We start from the raw sequence: 18,049 nt of genomic DNA on the forward strand, positions 1-18,049 counted from the left end.
ATTTGTTTTTCCACTCATGTACTGCTCTAAAAATATAAAGGTGTTCAGAATATGATAGGGTTGGATTTGAGATAATGCCAAAGTAACATGTATTAAGGATATTTGTTGTTAAATTATCATCACGTTGTCCCACACTTTAAATTCTTCAGGTGTTGTGACAAGAAAAGCACATTTTTATCATCCTTCCATCTTCCACCTCTTGGCACAACTGCTTCTTTTAATCCTAGCTGACTGCTACAAGATCACAGAGTCTGGTGCATTCCATTCAGTATTTCTATCTACAATTTTCCTCATAAACTTCAATCCATTTCTTCATCAAATATTAATCAAACACATCACTGAAGGAATTAATCAGCACTATGTTAAATTCTGTTGCATTGATCGTGAGAATTATCGACATGGACAGAAATCCTTCACAAAGAGAAATACAGATGAAAGAGGCGCATTGCCCTTCTTATGTAGACACACAGTGCCCATCCTTACGTGTCATTACCTCTTGGAAAGGTCCCGAGATTTTCCCTCCACTCATCCCACCTGAAATACCTTAAACTGTAGAAAATACATTTACAGACAAGCACCCATTGTTCTCCAGGTCACACCCTTTTAATTCTAAGTGCAAATTGCTTTAAAGTCCAGGTGACATCCTTGAATTCAAAGATCAACTCAAGGGGGAGCCAATCAGAACTGAGGCAAGTGAACGGGGCCCTATATAAACGTGTGCACCCTCAGAGAGAAACACCAACAACTGCGCACTGAGGATGTCACCCCAACTGGCGATGAAATGTCAGCAAGCTAATTGCCAAGCTCGACGAACACCACAATATCAAACCCCTCAACCCAAGCTCCCAATATTCACCACCATTCCAATGACTCATTTACGATCAAGAGCAAATGAAACACTGTCACTGTGCTGAAAAAGGATATTTTGGGTCTAAGGGAGCATGTTTCAATTTTCTTAACAGTGAAGCTTGCAGCAGTGGAGAAATTATTGTTGGAGAATGCAACTACGGACACCATACAGGCTAAGTGGCTTCCAGTCAAAGGCACAACTGGCTACAGACTGACATGGGGATCTTATGGTATTGTTCCATTAAATACGTACTCTAGCTATATGAATTACAGTGTGAGTGATCAGCTAATTAGAGGCCCAGGCTAACGATATAGAGACATTTATTCAAATTTCTCCATGATAGCTGTGGAATTTTAATTCAATTACATTTGATAATTACTTACTTATTTATTACCTGTTACACTGCTGGCACTTAGGGTAGCAATGAATGTCCTCCATCTCTAGCAATGTTCAGGGCTTCCTTCATTTTGTCAGTAGCTTACTCTCAGTTTTCACTACTCTCAGTCATGCAAGTTCTGGGTGGAGACTCAGGAATACCATCACAGTCAGATATATAAGGATTTTTCATTGCTGTATCCATAACAATTTTGTTTCACCAGTCAAGGTTGTTAGTCCTGAGGTGACCCCCCCCCCCCCCAAAACCTAGAGGATCAGTGGACTACTCTTAGTCTGGCCTCTACCCTTTGACCTGATTGGCATGGTTGACTCTACCAAGAGCCAAAGCATAAAGCCTTGACTCCAGCCAGCATAGCTCTCTGAGTCATTGAGTTACGCAGGCCCCCAAACCCTATGACAAGATTGTGAAACTCTTGGGGGATATTAAAATACAAAACTAGTATCAGTTAACACACATCAAAGTTGCTGGTGAACGCAGCAGGCCAGGCAGCATCTCTAGGAAGAGGTACAGTCGACGTTTCAGGCCGAGACCCTTCGTCAGGACTAACTGAAGGAAGAGTGAGTAAGGGATTTGAAAGTTGGAGGGAGAGGGGGAGATCCAAAATGATAGGAGAAGACAGGAGGGGGAGGGATGGAGCCAAGAGCTGGACGGGTGATTGGCAAAGGGGATATGAGAGGATCATGGGACAGGAGGTCCGGGGAGAAAGACAAGGAGGGGGAGAACCCAGAGGATAGGCAAGGGGTATAGTCAGAGGGACAGAGGGAGAAAAAGGAGAGTGAGAGAAAGAATGTGTGTATAAAAATAAGTAACAGATGGGGTACGAGGGGAAGGTGGGGCATTAGCGGAAGTTAGAGAAGTCGATGTTCATGCTATCAGGTTGGAGACTACCCAGACGGAATATAAGGTGTTGTTCCTCCAACCTGAGTGTGGCTTCATCTTTACAGTAGAGGAGGCCATGGATAGACATGTCAGAATGGGAATGGGATGTGGAATTAAAATGTGTGGCCACTGGGAGATCCTGCTTTCTCTGGCGGGCAGAGCGTAGGTATTCAGCAAAGCGGTCTCCCAGTCTGCGTCGGGTCTCACCAATATATGGAAGGCCACATCGGGAGCACCGGACGCAGTATATCACCCTAGCCGACTCACAGGTGAAGTGTCACCTCACCTGGAAGGACTGTTTGGGACCCTGAATGGTGGCAAGAGAGGAAGTGTAAGGGCATGTGTAGCACTTGCTCCGCTTACAAGGTTAAGTGCCAGGAGGGAGATCAGTGGGGGGGATGGGGGGAACGAATGGACAAAGGAATCGCGTAGGGAGCGATCCCTGCGGAAAGCAGAGAGAGGGGGGGAGGGAAAGGTGTGCTTAGTGGTGGGATCCCGTTGGAGGTGGCGGAAGTTACGGAGAATAATATGTTGGACCCGGAGGCTGGTGGGGTGGTAGGTGAGGACCAGGGGAACCCTATTCCTAGTGGGGTGGCGGGAGGATGGAGTGAGAGCAGATGTACGTGAAATGGGGGAGATGTGTTTGAGAGCAGAGTTGATAGTGGAGGAAGGGAAGCCCTTTTCTTTAAAAAAGGAAGACATCTCCCTCGTCCTGGAATGAAAAGCCTCATCCGGAGAGCAGATGCGGCGGAGACGGAGGAATTGCGAGAAGGGGATGGCATTTTTGCAAGAGACAGGGTGAGAAGAGGAATAGTCCAGATAGTTGTGAGAGTCTGTAGGCTTATAGTAGACATCAATGGATAAGCTGTCTCCAGAGACAGAGACAGAAAGATCTAGAAAGGGGAGGGAGGTGTTGGAAATGGACCAGGTAAACTTGAGGGCAGGGTGAAAGTTGGAGGCAAAATTAATAAAGTCAACGAGCTCAGCATGCGTGCAGGAAGCAGTGCCAATGACACCTTGTACTCCGTCTGGGTAGCCTCCAACCTGATGGCATGAGCATCGACTTCTCTAACTTCCGCTAATGCCCCACCTCCCCCTCGTACCCCATCCATTATTTATTTTTATACACACATTCATTCTCTCACTCTCCTTTTTCTCCCCCTTGCCCATCCTCTGGGTTCCCCACCAGACCTCCTGTCCCATGATCCTCTCGTATCCCCTTTGCCAATCACCTGTCCAGCTCTCGGCTCCATCCCTCCCCCTCCTGTCTTCTCCTATCATTTTGGATCTCCCCCTCCCCCTCCCACTTTCAAATCTCTTACTAACTCTTCCTTCAGTTAGTCCTGACGAAGGGTCTTGGCCTGAAACGTCGACTGTACCTCTTCCTAGAGATGCTGCCTGGCCAGCATTTTTGATGTGTGTTACTTGAATTTCCAGCATCTGCAGAATTCCTGTTCTGTACTAGTATCAGTTATTGTGATCTGAAATTGCTGGATTCTTGTAAAATCTACCTGGTTCTCATAACCTTTGGAGAAGGAAATCTAATGTCCTTATCTGGTGTGACTTTTAAGTAATACTAGAGCTACAGCAATGTCCAAGTTGACTCTTTGCTACCTCTGAAATGGACTCACAGGCATAGCAAGCCTCAGTGTGGGGACAGGTAGGGGTGGGGAACAAATGCTGGCATTTCCTACAGTACATGTTGATGAATTTTTTTAAATGTTGACGACAATTGTGTCCTCAAGAATTTGGTCACGAAGTAAGTGACAAAATTCACCTTGAGCTATTAACATGATGTCAGGTTAATACAGTAATCAACAACCAGGAAATTCATCCAGCTGTATGCACGTGCAGAACAGAATCATCAACGTAACCACGGAAGAGTTAGAGTGTTCAGGACAATGTAAGTTCAAATCCCCAACAGAGGCCAGGCCTCTTCATCTGCACTCCATGGCCAGGCCTCTTCATCTGCACTCCACAGAGAAGCGGGAATCTATTCATTGCAGATGCTGAAGATAATATTGAAGAGTAATTGTAAAATAACAGAAGTGTCTCTAGAAGGGCTGAATGGCCTGTTTTCTGTGCTGTAGTGTTGATAGTCAAGGAATTATGATTTGGCTCTTGGTAGGTCACCCACGCCAAACAGGTCAAAGGATAGTGGCTCACTTGTCGTTCAGGTTTGAGGGTTCAGCTCAGGGCTTACGACCCTGGCTGGTCAAAAAACGATTGTTATCGGAACCAGCAATGAAGAATCCTTCTATACAGGCATCAGCATAACAGGCAGCAATTGCCTGCAGCATAACAAGCAGTAATAAGTAAAACCACCATAACCCCAATAATGCATAAGGCATTTTTAGCAAGAATATCAACTTTATAAGAGTAAAAAACAAGTAAGTCCACTAACAATATCCCACAAATATTTTTCTGTTTGGAAATTGAGAGGATCAAGAAATGGACAAGATGACTAGAGTCACTTTGCTTTTGTGAATGAAGCCAATAGACCGTTCTACTGCAACTCTTTGTGTGAACCATAATGTACAGAGGCAAAGTGAAATGGGAATCTGATTCTGGCAAAGTTTGCAAAAAAGAATGACTGCTGCAAAATAATTGACGATTGCCTCCTTTGTTTTATTCCTACACAGATGGAGATGTGCAGAATATAAATTTGGGGAATGATTACGTCTTCTACATGATCCATGGCTTGCAAGCTGGTACTGAATACACTATAACCATTAGCCCTATCTTTGGTGATGTGGAAGGCCCAGTCATCACTGGCAAAGCTAAGACATGTGAGCTTTATCATTGACATCTGCCATCTACACACTGTTCGCATTGGACACAAACACTGCACTTTCTAGTCTACTTTTGGCTCCCTCTCTTAGCAATTCCACACTTTTAAAATTATCATTTTTTTTTCTAATTCCTTGATGTCACAGCATCCAACTCCCACTACCTCCCTATGCCTGTATCTTTCTCCAATTGAACAATGTGCTGCTCTAAGTTACGAGCACTTGTCTGATTCTGGCTACTAATACACCTCTCATTGTAATTATCATCCTTCACTACACTGACACATATTCATACAGCTAGATTCTAATCCCCTGGGTTCCCTTCCTGGACCTTTTCATCTCTCTGCTTTCCTTCATTGAATGCTCTTTAAAACCTATGGATTTGGCTAAGTAACTTCTCACTTCTCCCAATACTGCTTACTGGATTTGGTGTAATGATTTTAAGACCATAAGATATAGGAGCAAAACTAGGCTCCACCATTTCATCATGTCTGATCCATTTTCCTTCTCAGCCCCAATTTCCTGCCTTCTTCCCGTATCCCTTCATTCCCTGACTAACCAAAAATCGATCAACCTCTGCCTTAAATATACCCAATGACTTGGCCTCCACAGCTGCCTGTGGCAACAAATTTCATAGATGCACCACTCCTTGGCTAAAGAAATTCTTCCTCATCTCTGTTCTACTACATTCTTAGAAGACCTCCTTAAGATCCTTTTCTTTTACCAAACTTTTAGTCATCAGTCAGATAATCTTTCTCATTGGAGCTTGTGAATTATGCCAACCTGAAGGACCTAGAAGTAAATTTCTACACGATGCATGCTAAATAAATACAGGTACAAGTCCTGACTCTGTTAATATTGTTAGATTTCTATAAGGATAAGAAAAGACCAAATTCATTTTCCTAGATTGTAATCCTCTTCAGGCAATAGTTGTACAAAAGACACACCAGGTGTGTGAGTCAATGTGGTTTTGATTTCCTCACCTACACACGGAAAAGCGAAAGGAAGGAATGAGCTAGAGGCCGGATGTTGACATATCTGTCTTCCTCTTTCATTACTGAACTTGGGACAAGGTCTGGAGCAAAGCTTAGCCACCTTGAACTAAAGGGCCGGATGTATGAATCTGGATGAAATATGATATAAAAGGGATGAGATTTCCAATATAAAGATCCACTGAGGTAACAGAAGCCACTAGGAGGCAGAGATAGGTGGAGGAAGTTTACGCTTCTCTCCCTCACTTTTCCAAACTGAAATTATGTGGGCATTGGCCACCCTCTACTCTCATGTCAAAATTGATCATGATAGATCTTTGAGCTTTAACTGTGGAAGTTGTATGCCTGCTTAATTCTGAGGAGCATCACAGCCAAGATGAAAGTTTTTTTCACCTGGCACACACACAAACATTCAACAAATCAAGTTTAATATCAATTAAACGTCCCCACAAATTGATTATTTTTTAAACTTTCAGAAATACATATATTTTTAATTTAGTCATAGTCATACTTTATTGATCCCGGGGGAAATTGGTTTTTGTTACAGTTGCACCATAAATAATTAAATATTAATAGAACCATAAATAGTTAAATAGTAATATGTAAATTATGCCAGGAAATAAGTCCAGGACCAGCCTATTGGCTCAGGGTGTCTGACCTTCCAAGGGAGGAGTTGTAAAGTTTGATGGCCACAGGCAGGGATTACTTCCTATGGCGCTTTGTGTTGCATCTCGATTGAATGAGTCTCTGGCTGAGTGTACTCCTGTGCCCAACCAGTACATTATGTAGTGGATGGGAGACATTGTCCAAGATGGCATGCAACTTGGACAGCATCCTCTTTTCAGACACCACCGTCAGAGAGTCCAGTTCCATCCCCACAACATCACTGGCCTTACGAATGAGTTTGTTGATTCTGTTGGTGTCTGCTACCCTCAGCCTGCTGCCCCAGCACACAACAGCAAACATGATATCACTGGCCACCACAGACTCGTAGAACATCCTCAGCATCGTCTGGCAGATGTTAAAGGACCTCAGTCTCCTCAGGAAATAGAGATGGCTCTGACCCTTCTTGTAGACAGTAATTTATACTTATATTTAAATTTCTCTGATTATTGGAGATATTTGGAAATAACTGGACAGGCATTTTGGTCATCAGGGACAGGTCCTCAGGATCTTCTGCCTGTCGTCCAGTCTCCACACATGGATCTCCTTGTCAGGAGACCGTCTGTGGCAGGTCTTCCATCTCAGTCAGATCCACAGGGCCACCACAGGTTTAGTGTGGCCACAATGATCATATAGGAAGGGCGAGTGAAAGCAAGGATTGGTTTGAGTCAAGCATCATCTGGTCATTTTGAAATATCTTATGACTTACTGGCTTCTGTATTTTTCAGTGGCAACACGTTCTGTCCGGACTCTGCAGGCATCGTCCATCACCACAAGCAGTGCTGTCATTACATGGAATGCTGTCCCAGGCGCCACAGGGTATAGATTGGCATGGGGTCCCACACCAGGTACTGGAGATGTGGCTGTGGAATTGAGATGAAGAGGGCCAGGGGATTGAGTGTTATATCTGTGTAACATAATCTTTTGGAGTTGTCTTAATTTTTAGTCCAAATGGGCTTCACCTTCTCCAACAAATGCCTTTTTGGTGTTGTACGCTGTTGGCGGAATTAGGAGGAATTTCTTTTGCCAGAGGGTGGTGTATGTGTGAATTTCATTGCCACAGATGGCTGTGAAGGCCAAGCTGTTGGGTAAATTTAAAATGGAGGTTGTTGGGTTCTAGATTAGTAAGGGCATTAAAAAGTCAGGAAAATAGGGTTGAGAGAAAAAAATAAATCAGCCATGATCAAATGAAGGAGTAGACTCGATGGGCTGAATTCCACTCTTATGCTTTAAAGAGCAGGAGATCTGTGTGTAGGTTAATACCAGCCCAGATTAGATGGCATAACTGAGCCCATGCGGGTGTCCGTATCTATCCCATGAGTTTGCAGAATGGGGGAGGAAACAAAAGAGAAATTGTTGAGGGTGAGGATTAGTTCTGCCAGACAAAGGAGGGTGGTGGTGGACGGGAACTGGTTGGGTCCTTTGTCAAGAAAGAACTGGAGAACTTTAAGGACTTCTTGATGGTGGATAGAAGGAATTAGACATCCGTGGTGAAAGGGAGGTCATCAGAGCCAGGGAACTGAAAGTTTTTGAGGCGATCAAGAGCATGTGATATACTGTAGGTGGGAAGAGACTGAACCAAGGGGAATAGAATGGAATTGGGGCATGCGTACACAAGTTCAGCACAGCAAGAGCAGGCTAGACAATCGGACTACCTGGACAGTCAGGTTTGTGGATCTTGCATTCTTGGATAGGAGGTATAAACGCACAGTGTGGGGTAAGGGAACCTTACGCGCGTGTGTGTGTGTGTGTATGGTCACCTTATATACACCTGTATACCTGCTTGTTAATGCAAATATCTAATCAGCCAATCATGTGGCAGCAACTCAATGCACAAAAGCATGCAGATATGGTCAAGAGGTTGAGTTGTTCAGACCAAATATCAGAATGGGGGGGAAGAAATGCGATCTACAAGTGATTTTGACTGTGGAATGTCTATTGGTGCCAGAAGGGGTGGTTTGAGTAACTCAGAAACTGCTAATCTCCTGGGATTTTCACACACAACAGTCTCTAGAGTTTACAGAAAATGGGCAAAAAAACTCCAAAAAAGAAACATCCAGTGAGTGCCAGTTTTGTGGGTGAAAACACATTTTCAGTGAGAGAGGTCAGAAGAGAATAACCAGACTGGTTCAAGCTGACAGGAACCCCCAGTAACCCAACTGTGTGTTACAACAGTGGTGCGCAGAAGAGCATCTCTGAACGTACACCATGTCGAACCTTGAAGTGGATGGGCTACAGCAGCAGAAGACCGTGAGCATACACTCAGTGGTTGCTTTGTTAGGTACAGTGGCCACTGAGTGTATGTATTCACATTCAAGGACTCTACAACTCATGTTCCTCCCCATGGAATGCATGGTTTTTCTCCTGTCCTCCGGTTTCCTCCCACAGTCCAAAGACGTAGCGGGTAGTTTAATCGGGCTAATCTGATTGGTTGGGGGTTGTTGGGGTGGTGTAGCTCGAAGTGCCGAAGGGCCTTGTCTGCGTAGAATCACTAAATAAAATAGAATAAAAATATATAATGAGAAAATGAGTTGTGGAATGAGTCCATGGTGATGAATTGAGTGTAGTTAGCCATGCTGGTTCAAGAACCTAATGGCTGAGGGATAATAACTGTTCCAGAACCTGGGTGGTGGAGCCCTAAGGCTCCTGGACCTTAGAGGGTGCATTGCAAGTTAACAACATTGCACGAGCTGACTGCAGATGCCGTGAGGCCTCTGAGGGATGGCATCATATGATCAAACTCATGATATTGAATCCAGCTACAGAGGAAATGAAACAAGTGAAAAAGCGAACAAAGCCAAGTTTGCAAAATATCTTTGATATTTTAGATGCTAAAGGAACAGAACTGCAGGAGTACAAGAGGTTAAAGAGGAGCTTACAGAATACAACTGTTCAACTGAGCAAATTCAAGGTCCATATGGAAGAATGAAGAATTTTTTAGATATATTTGAAGAAGCTGGAAAGATAGAGAGAAAATGCAGCCTGAAGATTAATGAAAGTAAACAGCCACTCATTCATTTCTGATGGCTGAAAAAGAAAAAATGAGATCTGAACTTGAAAGATTAATGTAGTCTTAGTTCATTCATCCCCCTTGGGTATTATCCTTGGTGCGCATCAATAAAATAAGCAGTTGAGGATATGTTTGGGTTCTTGATTTCTGAGTACAGTACTGAAGAGAAATCGTTATCTGAAAAAGACATTGAACATTTGGTCAAAACCAAAATCTTCACCATGCTAGATGCTAAAAATGTAAATGGAGCTTGACAGTGGAGTTCACTTCTGATGACTATCAACATGCCTAATAGGAAATTCCAAAGGCTGGGAAAGTCTTCTGGGATCAATACCACATTGGAAGAATTTCAGCAAAGGCAGGATCAGCTGCTTGAAGAGCCTTCTGGTGTAGCACCAGACAAAGAGAACAGACTCAAAATACAATTCCTCCCCCTCTCCTTTAGAACAGAGATGAGGAGGAATTTCTTTAGCCAGAGGGTAGTACATCTATAGAAGTCATTGCCACAGGTGGCTGTGGAGGCCAAGTCATTGGGTATATCTAAAGTGGAGGTTCATAGTCTCTTGATTAGTAAGGGTAGCAAAGGTTACAAGGATAAGGTACGAGAATGGGGTTGAGAGGGATAATAAATCAGCAGTGATGGAATGGCAGAGCAGACTCAATGGAACAAATAGCCTAATTCTGCTTTGACAGGCCTAATAAAAATAATTCAGGTCAAATGTTGCAGGTGTCAAGACCAAAGCAGAGGATATCCTTGTCTTTAGTGAAGGACAGATTGTTGCATGGACAGAGATTGGCTATGACCAAAAGATGTTGCTGGTATCTAACATTTTAGATCAGATTAGATATATTAGTCACATGTTGCTCATGATCTTCTGCTGCTGTAGCCCATCCACTTCAAAGTTCAACATGCTGTACGTTCAGAGATGCTTTTCTGCACACCACTGTTGTAACAAGTTACTGTCACCTCCTTGTCAGCTTGAACCAGTCTGGCCATTCTCTTCTGACCTCTCTCACCAACAGCGTGTTTTCGCCCACAAAACTGGCACTCACTGGATTTTTGTTTTGGTTTTATTGCCCATTTTCTGTGAACTCTAGAGACTGTTGTGTGTGAAAAACCGAGGCAATCAGCAGTTTCTGAGTTGCTCAAACCACCCCTTCTGGCACCAATAGACATTCCACAGTCAAAGTCACTTGTAGATCACATTTCTTCCCCCATTCTGATATTTGGTCTGAACAACAACTGAACCTCATGACTGTGTCTGCATGCTTTTGTGCCTTAAATTGCTGTTACATGATTGGCTGATTAGATATTTGCATTAACAAGTAGGTGTACAGGTGTATATAAGGTGACCACACACACACACACACACACACACACACACACACACGCAAAGTTCTCCTCCCCGTTCTCCTTCTCTCAAAGTCCACTATCTTCTCTTATTAGATTGCTTCTTTAGTCTTTTACCTTTTCCACCTCTCACTCCCAGATTCTTACTTCAATCTCCCTCTCCCACCCACACACACCTTCCCCCTCACCTCTCACCTGCCAATTTATGCTTGTTCCCCTCCCCACCACCACCTTATTCTGGCTCCCGCACCATGTCCTTTACAGTTCTGATATGTCGATTGTTTATACCCCAACATAGATTCTGCCTGACATGCTGAGTTTATAGCTGCTAAACTATGATTTAAAACCCAGTAGGTTGATGCATGTCCTTCAGTAAAGGGTATCTTGTACAGTACAAAGTTAGACTGAGTTTCACATTGTCTTTTTGAGGGATCAAGAGAGCCATAAATTTTGTGTTTTGTATACATACTGTAGAAATACTGTTTACATTTGGAATCCTGTAAATACAGGAAGAAACGATCTAGCGATGGGCAATAACTTAAACTTTTCCAACATGAGCCCTGATGAAGTGTATTGGCCCAAAATGTTGACTATTTATTCCCATCCATAAATGATGCCTGGCCTGCTGAGATCCTCCAGCCCTGTCTCTATTGTCTTTCCAATATCATTCAAATTCCATGAGCAAATAGTTTAAAGATGAATTGGGTTTCTTACTTCCTTTGAGTTATTTCCCTATACAAAGTCGTGCATTAAAGGGAATATTTTAACGCCACTTTCTTTGTTACTAGAATTCATTGGGAGAGAGCGACCCTGTCAAGTAGTGTTGAACAGTACTGTGACATCCCATCAACTCAAATACCTGCTTGCCAACACGGAATATGTCTTGTCTCTTTATGTGATCTTCGGTCCTGTTGTTGGCCCTGGAACAACAGCAACTGTGAAAACAAGTGAGTCGCATTGTGTAACGTTGCTTTACTAATTAACGTGGAATGAGAAGTATGACTTGACAGAAGACTGACACATTTGCCAGATACCCATAGATTAAATTACAAAGATTGATCCTCTGATTCAACAGAATCATAGAAAAGTACAGCACAGAAACAGGCCCTTCATCCCATCTAGTCCATGCTGAACCATTTAAACTGCCTACTTCCACGGACCTACTCTGGGACCATAGCCCTCCACACCTCTACCATTCATATACCTATCCAAAGTCCTCTTGAACATTGAAATCGAGCTGGCATGCACCACTTGAAATGGCAACTCATTCCACTCTCACCACCCTCTTGAGTGAAGACGTTTTTTCCTCATGTTCCCCTTAAACTTTTCACATTTCACCCTTAACCCATGGTCTCTGGTTGTGGTCCCACCCAACCTCAGTAAATACAGCCTGTCTAATATACTACCCTATCTGATATAGATCATAATATCCTGCCATAATATATGTTGCCATTATATTATGAAGACACAAAATCATTGAACTATTTAAAGCAAATTTTCCCTGACCATCCCCAGGTAATGAATCGGTTCTGTTATCACAGAAGTGGTATCTTTGCCAACCTTTCTGGAGGGAAACACTTCATCAAAGTGCACTTAGAGTCCACTTTGAGGTGAGGGTTACCTGAAATTGTAAATGTCAATGGAATAGAGAGTTTGAGTTGCAAGGAGATAGGCTGGAACTGTGCTCCCTGGAGCGTAAGAGGCTGAGGAGTGACCTTATAGAGGTTAAAAAAATCACAAAGACCATAGAATGGCCAGTTGTTTTGCCAGGGCAAGGGAGATGAAAACTGCATTCCCTGGATCCCTGGAGCAGAGGGGAGGCTTGAGGGATGACCTTACAGAGGTTCACAAAGCTTGAGGCTATAGTAATGGTAACCTCCACAGTCTTTTTGTCAGGGTAGGTGATACTAAAATGAGGACATGAGGGGAGACTTTTTCAATCAGAGGGTGGTGTGAGTGAGGAATGAGCTTCCAGCGCAAGTGATGCATGCATAGAAACATAGAAACATAGAAAACCAACAGCACAATACAGACCCTTCGGCTCACAAAGCTGTGCCGAACATGTACTTACTTTAGAAATTACCTAGGGTTACCCATAGCCCTCTATTTTCTAAGCTCCATGTACCTATCCAGGAATCTCTTAAAATACCCTATCGTTTCCGCCTCCATCACCATCACTGGCAGCCTATTCCACGCACTCTCCACCCTCTGCGTAAAAAACTTACCTCTGATATCTCTGCACCTACTTCCAAGCAACTTAAAACTCTGCCCTCTCGTGTTAGCCATTTCAGCCCTGGGGAAAAGCCTCTGACTATCCACACGATCAATGCCTCTCATCGTCTTATACACCTCTATCAGGTGGCCTCTCATCCTTCATCGCTGCAAGGAGAAAAGGCCGAGTTCACTCAATCTATTCTTGTAAGGCATGCTCCCCAATCCAGGCAACATCCTTGTAAATCTCCTCTGCACCCTTTCTATAGTTTCCATATCTTTCTTGTAGTGAGGTGACCAGAAATGAGCACAGTACTCCAAGTGGGTTCTGACAGGGTCCTGTATGGCTGTAACATTACCTCTCAGCTCTTAAACTCAATCCCACGGTTGATGAAGGCCAATGCACCATATGCCTTCCTAACCACAGAGTCAACCTGCGCAGCAGCTTTGAGTGTCCTATGAACTCGGACCCCAAGAGCCCTCTGATCCTCCACACTGCCAAGAGTCTTACCATTAATACTATATTCTGCCATCATCTTTGACCTACCAATATGAACCACCTCACACTTATTTGGGTTGAACTCCATCTGCCACTTCTCAGCTCCATTTTGCATCCTATCAATGTCCCGCTGTAACCTCTGACAGCCCTCCACACTATCCACAACACTTCAACCTTTGTGTCATGAGCAAATTTACTAGCCCATCCCTCCACTTCCTCATGCAAGTCATTTATAAAAATCACGAAGAGAAGGGGTCCCAGAACAGATCCCTAAGGCACACTACTGGTCACTGACCTCCATGCAGAATATGACCTGTCTACAACCACTCTTTGCCTTCTGTGGGCAAACCAATTTTGGATCCACAAAGTAAGGTCCCATTGGATCCCATGCCTCCTTACTTTCTCAATAAGCCTTGCATGGGGTACCTTATCAAATGCCTTGCTGAAATCCATATACACTACATCTACTGCTCTACCTTCATCAATGTGTTTAGTCACATCCTCAAAAAATTCAATCAGGCTCGTAAGGCATGACCTACCTTTGACATAGCAATGCTGACTATTCTTAATCATATTATGCCTCTCCAAACGTTCATAAATCCTGCCTCTCAGGATCTTTTCCATCAACTTACCAACCACTGAAGTGAGATTCACTGGTCTATAATTTCCTGGGCTATCTCTACTCCCTTTCTTGAATAAGGAAACAACATCTGCAACCCTCCAATTCTCTGGAACCTCTCCCGTCCCCATTGATGATACAAATGTCATTGCCAGAGGCTCAGCAATCCCCTCCCTCACCTCCCACGGTTCCATTCAGTTCCAGAGACTTATCCAACTTGATGCTTTCCAAAAGCTCCAGCTCATCCTCTTCCTTAATATCTACATGATCAAGCTTTTCAATCCACTGTAAGTCATCCCTACAATCACCAAGATCCTTTTCCGTAGTGAATACTGAAGCAAAATATTCATTAAGAACCTCTGCTGTCTCCTCCAGTTCTACACACACTTTTCCACTGTCACACTTGATTGGTCCTATTCTCTCACGTCTTATCCTTTTGCTCTTCACATACTTGTAGAATGCCTTGGGGTTTTCTTCAATCTTGCTGACCAAGGCCTCCTCATGGCCCATTCTGGCTCTCCTAATTTCATTCTTAAGCTCCTTTCTGCTAGCTTTATAATTTTCTACATCTCTATCATTACATAGTTTTTTGAACCATTCGTAAGCTTTTCTTCTTGACTGGATTTTCAACAGCCTTTGTATACCACAGTTCCTGTACCCTATCATCTTTTCCCTGTCTCATTGGAATGTACCTTTGCAGAAAACCACGCCAATATCCCCTGAACATTTGCCACATTTCTGCCTTACATTTCCCTGAGAACATCTGTTCCCAATTGATGCTTCCCAGTTCCTGCCTGATAGCTTCATATTTCCCCTTACTCCAATTCCTGTTCCTATCCCTCTCGAATGCTATGGTAAAGGAGATAGAATATTGATCACTATCTCCAAAATGCTCTCCCACTGAGAGACCTGACACCTGACCAGGTTTATTTCCCAATACCAGATCAAGTATAGCCTCTCCTCTTGTAGACTTATCTACATATTGTGTCAGGAAACCTTCCTGAACACACCTAACAAGCTCCACCCCATCTAAACCCCTTGCTCTAGGGAGATGCTAATCAATACTTGGGAAATTAAAATCTCCCACCGCGACAACCCTGTTATTATTACACCTTTCCAGAATCTGTCTCCCTATCTGCTCCTCGATGTCCCTGTTAATATTGGGTGGTCTACAAAAAACACCCAGTAGAGTTATTGACCCTCCCTCTTTCTAACTTCCACCCACAGAGTCTCTGTAGACAATCTCTCCATGACTTCCTCCTTTTCTGCATCCGTGACACTTTATCTGATCAGCAGTGCCACACCCCCGTCTCTTTTGCCTCCCTCCCTGTCCTTTCTGAAACATCTCAAGCCTGGCTCTCTAAGTAACCATTCCTGCCCCTGAGCCATCCAAGTCTCTGTAATGGCCACAACATCATAGCTCCAAGTACTGATCCAGGCTCTGAACTCATCCACTTTGTTCATGATGCTTGATGCTCCTTGCATGCAAGCCCGATTTCACGTTTAAGAGAAGTTTGGCTAAGTACACGGGTGGTTGGGGTATGGAGTGCTATGCCATTGGTGACGGTTGCTTGGAGTAGGCAGTTTAAATGGTTCGGCACAGACTAGGTGGGATGAAAGGCTTATTTCTATGCTGTAATTTTCTATGACTTTAGAGGGCATAGGTTTAATGTGAGAGGGAAGATTGAAGAGGAACTTGAGTGGCTACTTTTTCCGACATAGTATTGGGTATGTAGATGGTGCTGCCAGAACAAAGTACTAAGAAGGGTGCAATTGCAATATTGCAAAGACATTTAAACAACAGGTATGTGGATGGGAAAGGTTGAAAGGAATTCGGCCAAATGCAGGCAAGTAGGTAGACAACTTGATCAACATGGGTGGGTTGTACTGAAAGACCCCTTTCCATGTCGCATAGCTCTATGACTCTACGATCTTAAAAGGAGTTTGCTGAGATATTGAGACTGCTGGTTGTAAATTAGCAGAATATCTAGATTCTGAAATATTCTCAGAAAACTGAAAAACACGAATATAACATCCCATCGAAAAAAGAAGGGAGAAGGAAAGAAGGAAACTGTTGACCAGTTTATCTAACATCAGTCATCAGGAAAATGCTGGAATCCATTATTAAATAGTTCATAACAGGGCACTTATAAATCATAACTCAATTAAGCAGAGTGACATGGAAATCATGTTTGACAAATTGGCTGGATTGCATTGAAGATTTACTAAGCAGGGTGCATAAGGGGGAACTAATAGATGTGGTGTGTTGGGATTTCTAGATGGCACTTGTTAATATGTCACATGAAGGGTACCGCTATAAGTTAGAATAGATCAGCCAAGATCGTACTGAGTGACAGAGCAAGCTTATGGGGCGAGTTAGCCAACTCTTAAACATAGAACATAGAACATAGAATAGTACAGCACAGTACAGGGCCTTCGGCCCACAATGTTGTGCTGACCCTCAAACCCTGCCTCCCATATAAGCCCCCACCTTAAATTCCTCCATATACCTGTCTAGAAATCTCTTAAATTTCACTAGTGTATCTGCCTCCACCACTGACTCAGGCAGTGCATTCCACGCACCAACCACTCTCTGAGTAAAAAACCTTCCTCTAATATCCCCCTTGAACTTCCCACCCCTTACCTTAAAGCCATGTCCTCTTGTACCTGTTCCTTGTTTTCCATTGCATTTACAGTATCTTGCCATCAGATCTTCCCACAATTATCAGTCCTCTGCCAATATCACTGACATTGGTTGAATGTCTAGATACATTCATATCTTGATGTAAGTTGTAAAGGTACAGTTAGGCTGTGATTATTTTACTGGGCTAGTAATAGATTATCTAGAATTAAGAGTTCAAATCCTGTCACAGATAATTTAAAGGTTATCACGAATAAGACCATAGGACATAGGAGCAGAATTAGGCCATTTGGCCCATTGAGTCTGCTCTGCCATTCGATCATGGCTGATCCCATTCGGGCTGACCGGAAGTGCATTGAGAGCGGTAAGCGTAAAGGAGTTGGGGGCTTGCTGTTCTGGTTAACAACGGATGGTGCAATCCTGGTCATATTACGATCGAGGAATGTGTTTGTAGCCCGGATATTGAACTTTTTGTTGTTGGACTCCGGCCATATTCCACTGAGATACAACACTGGGCGTCATGGGAGGTTGTTCCTGCCTGTGACCATCGAACTTTGCAGCTCCTCCCATGGAGGGTCAGACACCCTGAGCCAATAGGCTGGTCCTGGACTTATTTCCATCTGGCATAGTTTGCATATTGTTGTTTGATTGTTTGTGGTTTTGTATTACTATATTTATGCTCTATTCTTGGTTGGTGCAGCTGTAACGAAACTCAATTTCCCTCGGGATCAATAAAGTATGTCTATGTCTAAAAAAAAGTATCTATGAAATTTTCCATGAAACCATGGAAAAATGTAAAGATACCTTGGGTTTATTTTTAGGTAAGAGAAATAACCCAACCTTACCCTATTTAACCTGAATAACCCAAACTTACCCTGTTTAACCTGAATAACCAAAGCTTACCCTGTTTAACTTGAATAACCAAAGCTTACCCTGTTTAACCTGAATAACCAAAGCTTACCTTGTTTAACTTGTATATGAGTGCAGGCCTGCAACAATCTGGCTGACATGGCATTTGGAAATCACAGAGCCGTACAGCTATACAACATGGAAACAGGCCCTTCAGCACAACTCAGCCACGTGGTCCAAGTTGCCCACCTGAGTTACTTCTATTTGCCTGTGTCTGGCCCTTATTTCTTTTAACCTTT

The sequence above is a fragment of the Mobula birostris genome, chromosome 23 (assembly GCF_030028105.1).
Source record: "Mobula birostris isolate sMobBir1 chromosome 23, sMobBir1.hap1, whole genome shotgun sequence".
NCBI lineage: Eukaryota > Metazoa > Chordata > Chondrichthyes > Myliobatiformes > Myliobatidae > Mobula > Mobula birostris.